This window comes from Lissotriton helveticus, chromosome 11 (assembly GCF_964261635.1).
Source record: "Lissotriton helveticus chromosome 11, aLisHel1.1, whole genome shotgun sequence".
Classification (NCBI taxonomy): Eukaryota; Metazoa; Chordata; class Amphibia; order Caudata; family Salamandridae; genus Lissotriton; species Lissotriton helveticus.
This window is the reverse complement of record NC_136072.1, coordinates 207,140,174-207,145,696: the sequence shown is the minus strand read 5'-3', so window position 1 is coordinate 207,145,696 and position 5,523 is coordinate 207,140,174. Positions and strand designations below refer to the sequence as shown.

The following is a 5,523-nucleotide window of genomic DNA, read 5'->3' as shown; positions in this document are numbered from 1 at the left end:
ACTTGTGGTAATGGTTAGATCGCGCTTGTTGATACAGCGCGACCTAGTAGAAAAAATAGATAACATCTAATTCACTGTGCCAATGATTGTTGACCATCTATGCATTTAGACCCTTGGTGCTTTCGGCCATATCACTATCGATTGATATATAAGCAATGTGTGGCATTATTGATCGGCACCACAGGGCGTCCTTTTAAATGCTAAAGGCTGTGACTTGCATCTTGATGGGGGTGTTACTCGGCATTCGACAGAGAGTGACGCCAGAGGCTTGAAATATGCTTAACAATACAATCTAAATTATGTCGAACAACATGCCATCTTCATGAACAATGATAAGACAATTGACCCCTATTGGGTGCTGTTTGGCATCTTGTAGGTGGTGACTCTGTACCTGCCTGACACTGTCTTTTTACACTGACTTTTGTATATATATTTTTCTGCACTATAGAGCGGTGCTTCATTTTCCTGAGCTGTTTGCCAGGTGAGGTGAGGCCATTCCCCTTACAAATTAAGGTGAGACTTTGATCACGTTGACTAAGTTATACACACTAGGTTCATTCGACCCAGATGTAGTATCTGAATAATTTGTTTAATAATGTGTACATAGCATGAACTAACATAAGTGCTGTGAATGTTTGTGTTTTCATTACATGTGGATTCGCTGGCTTTGGCATAAAACGGACACTTACAGGAGGATAATGGAAGTGTACAGGTGACACTTTTTTCGTTTACAAATGTCCTGTTTTTCACATTCACTTGTTTAGCAGTAGCAATTAAGTTTATGGGTCCTGAGGAAGCGGATGGTCTAATGACTGACCAGGCACCGCAGAAACATATCGACCAGATAGCCCAGTCAGAAGGTATTTGCTTGAACCACCTGACTTTTTTGCACTATTGTTTTTAAACTTGGAGGTGCTTGACTCCAGAATAAAGTAATAATTGCATGCACCATCCAATTTTACACTTATAATTTTTTTCACACTCATTTTTTTGTGCACTGCTCAGAGTTACGATTAAATCTCATTTACCAGACATCCACCCATCACTCTGTATCCCCAATATACATCTATGGAGATAGAGTGGTGGTGAAACTACTGTGGAGTAGACCAAATGATGTACTGGGTGCCTAAAATCGCGTAACTGATGGACATTTTTCACAGTGGTTAACTGTCCAGTCTGTCTTCTAACGTTCCTGTAGTAGCAGACACATAGCCAGCACTATTTAGCATGTCTTGAGCTCACTTTTTAGACCCACAGTTATTTGTTGTTCTTCAATTTTTTAATGCACCCCATTTTACTTTCAGATTCACAAATGTCCCCTTGGGTTACTACCTCCTGTTACTGTTTTTCAGCCCACATGTGGTTTCAAAGCTTAATACATACCTTAAGGATGTATTAAATATTCAGAAGGGAAACTATTAACATTCCCCTTCCAAATTCTGAATTGTTAAATGGGCTTAGTACATTTAAAAAAGGGGTTTAGCACTTGCAAATCTGCGAATTACTGAACCAGTGGATTTTTTAAACAATAAAACCCTTGGTACATGAGGCCATTTTTCACAGTTCCCTCCAAATTAAGTTTACTCATAATGTTAGTTGAATGATAACCGGTGTACGTACCTATTTAGTGTTAGTGTTGCTTCAGATCAAATAAAAACCATCACACATAACTCTTACACAATACTTAAAGACAGAATTTCTGACATCCAGCTTTAATGTTTTGTTAAATATATTTGCAAATGTTGTCACTTGTTGTCACTTGAATAGGAAAGCAGCTAAAGCAGTCTCTGGACATAAAATAGGATGTAATCATAATCTTTTGATAAATTTTCTGAGTTTCAGGAACAATGTGTGTCTTCTGGGTGTACTCTAAACCACTATAATAAACATATTCAATCCTTTTAGATTTGATCTGTTTGTACTGGTTTCTATTGCAGACAATAATCTAGATTTAGAGCAAGGATCAATTCCACCCATGGCTTTTAAAATCTATTTATCAATGATCTCTATAAGTGTTATCGCAACTAAAACTGTAATAGAACTCATCTGAGAGATGGACCTTCAAGTATTATGCTCAACAATTTATTGAACAAACTATGGAGTTAAAATCTGAATAGATTAGATCCACAAGTATTGCCTGACCACTATTTTACATCAATAGATTACTTATCAGCAAATTTTCTCTAAGTACAATTCAGTCATCTTCTATTTTTCGCGGAGTTCGTGCTGGGTCTGTTTGAACTCTTTTAAAATACGACATTTAAATGTCCAAAAGTTCAGGAATTCTAGTTTCAAGCCTGGTTACATCAAACGATGCCCTTCTGTTCCTACATTTTATTGTGCACCATGATTCGGAAATGGCATGTTTTTGCTTTTCGGAGGTAAACTTCTAAACATATTTATTGTTGTTGCCATCCGAAAAATTATCACCAATTAGGAAGATAACAACAAGTGGTCCTATGATGCTTGCTGGAATGGGAAGTGTTTAATCAAAAGGTGTTTTGAATTAAAGTTTAGGTGACAATTTTGCAAAATCGTGTGCATTTTGTATATATTTTAAATTGTTGATCTCCAAAAAGGCCTAAATCAATAACTTGAATTGAAATTCAAGTTTATCATTTGAATCCTATTGTTGCAAAATATATGATTTTGAGCCCCATGAGGCGGTTCCTTTCCAGAAAGCATTCAGGTTGTAATCATGAGTCAAATAATGCTGAGGAAGTTAAAATATTCAAATTGAATTCTAATTACCTATGAAATGCTCATTGTTCAATATATTTCTTAGTATTTTAATGTGCTGACTTTATCGCTTAAGGAAAATAATTAGTATTTGTTTTTCTAAATGTAGGAAGCATTACGTTAATGAAATCACTGTATCCCACCTTCCTTCTTTCCTTTCCTGTTCTTTATGAACGTTTCGATTGTTGAACTTTAAAGATTGCCCGAAATTAAGAATTGTGCTCTACATAACTTTGCTGTGTTACAGTATGTTGATTTTTATGTACAACTTTTATCTCTTATGTGTATAGCAACTGATGTTTTGTTTTGCTTTAATAATCAGCTTATGTTTATTAGGTCTTATTATTCAATAAAATGTTTCAAACATAACAAATGGTAGTTGATATGTATTTACAACTGCAGCATTTTTATTGTAGGGGCGCTTTGAAAGGGGCCAAAAATATGGTCTGCGGGTTGACGGAGGCCCACATTGGCATCAGCAGGGAGAGGTTTGGGCAGGTGATTGGGGTTATATTTTAGGTTGGAAGTAGGGGGAACCAAACATGTACATTTTATAGACTGTGACTCCTGGAGTTATTGTGAGGGATATCATGCTACCCTGTAAATGAATCCCGTAGTGATTATTCTCAACAAACTTTATTCGGTATTATAAAAGAAAACCATAAAAGTCATACATAAAATGATAAAACATCTTCCAAGTTACAGATTGACAAAAATAATATGTCCAAGTTAATCAGAACACAAGATAAAAATTAATGAATTACAGTACAGAAGTACCTGAGCCTAACAGCGACCCGAAAAATGTTAAGCGTATGCAAAACAGTGTCATTAGAGACGAGCTGGTCTCACCCTCCTAAAACCCACTTTTTTGAGAATGGGAATAATAAATAACTTTCTAGGGACAGCATTAAAACTGCAAAACATTATAAGGTGCATCATGTCCTGAGGCGACTCACCGTTGCAGCCACAGGGCATGAGGCACTGGCCTCTCTGGGAGCCACGAGTGTCTGCCAAGAGGTAATGGAAGAGGTTGAGCTGAAACCGGGTCGATAGAAAACGATCATGGATGCTTTTAAGCCCTAGAAGATAAGGTTCGTTGGTTGGTACAGTTTTTAACACTATGTACTTACACACACTAGGCTTACACAGCTCATTTCCCTCTCTATCACAGCGGTTCATTCTTAAAAAACACTCTTTGACCAGAGAAAGGTCCCTCTTACATATGCGCTTAGGGTTAACGTAACAGAGGGGACACGTGGAGGCTGCTTTGTTCCTTCTAGAGTCCTCTGCCCCTCTCGTGAAGAAAGTAAGCCGTCTCCTCATTTCATCCTTCTTGTAATCCGCCTCCACATTTCACCCTCCTGCTCTACAAAGCCCAGTGTGCCTTCTCCACATTTCATCCTTCTGCTCTAGAAAGTCCAGCTCACCTTCTCCTCATTTCACCCTTCTTGTAACTTGTCTCCTCATTTCATTCTTCTGCTCTAGAAAGCCCAGCGCACCTTCTCCTCATTTCACCCTTCTTGTAACCCGTCTCCTCATTTCATCTTCCTGCTCTAGAAAGCCCAGCGCTCCTTCTCCTCATTTCACCCTTCTTGTAACCAGTCTCCTCATTTCATCTTTCTGCTCTAGAAAGCCCAGCGCTCCTTCTCCTCATTTCACCCTTCTTCTCTTGGGATCATGAAAGGCTTCTCTCTTTCTTCTGTCGTCTTACTTCTCTGCAAAGCAGGAGGATGCTTCAGATTTAGAAAGTGACAAGTGCGAGATCAAAGTCGCTTATTGTGAGTCCTGTTTATACCTGACTTTCAACTCGTAATGTTTTATCTCCATCGATATTAAATATCCTAATACCTTAGAGCATTTAAATGATCAAACATCTCACATTAACTTACTATGCAGATGCATATTTCCTCCTGGAAACGTCTTTCAAAAATTCAAGAAAGCAGTTTCACTGGCACACGAAGTGCAAGGGAAACATCACTATTTTTTTTTTCTTCCAGAGGCAGGTTTCTAAGCCCTAACCCAGCATCCCCCAGGCTTGTAAATTTGCATATGTAATTGGCCCTCGCCCACTTCCCATTCCAGCCAGCTTACAGCACCCTGGACGGACCACAAGAAACGTCAAAGGGTGCTCCAGACTCCTTTTTATTTTTTTCCCTTTTTGTCTTTCTTGAAATCAGAGTGATCAGGGGAAAGCTCGAACGCAGTCCCCCACGACCAGAAATTATGCAGTCGAGTATCCCGCATTTGGGGACATCTCAGGGTTCAGCACATCCGAAGTGCAATGGATGAGCCTCCCCCTGGGAGAACCACCTTTTTTTGGGGGGGGGGGGGCAGCGTTTTATTAAGTGCTTAAAAGTTTGCGATACATAGTTTTTAAGGAAGTGGTACCTCCCCTTAGGGAAGGCAGTCCACTTTAACTTTTCAATCAATGCATTTAAACCTTTACATGTCATCAGTTTGGGGTTCAGAAATGTTTGCAGATATCGTTTACGGTTTTAATGGGGCCGCCCCTTTAAAGAGTACAGTGGGGAAGGAGGGTTGTGTTACAGATCTTCCTCCTTCTCACTTTCCTTCTTGTACATGGCTGCATAGTCTCTAAGCTGGCTGAGCATCATCCTATGGCACCCTTCTCTGTTCACCACCTCTCCATTGGTCACCAGGCGGGTCCTGGCGAACAGGAGAATGTCCTTAACACAGCAGGTGAGCCGCCAGCACCCCTGGATAGCTTCCTCTGCGTGTGTCCCTGGAAACAGCCTGTTCAGCATGGACTGTTCAGTAATGTTC

The 5,523-nt window shown here is 39.5% G+C and overlaps 1 pseudogene; it reads right to left on the bottom strand.

The window, feature by feature from the left end:
* Positions 1-4,922: 4,922 nt before the first annotated feature.
* LOC144793552 (U1 spliceosomal RNA) lies at positions 4,923-5,057 on the bottom strand (annotated as a pseudogene).
* Between the last annotated feature and the right edge of the window lie 466 nt (positions 5,058-5,523).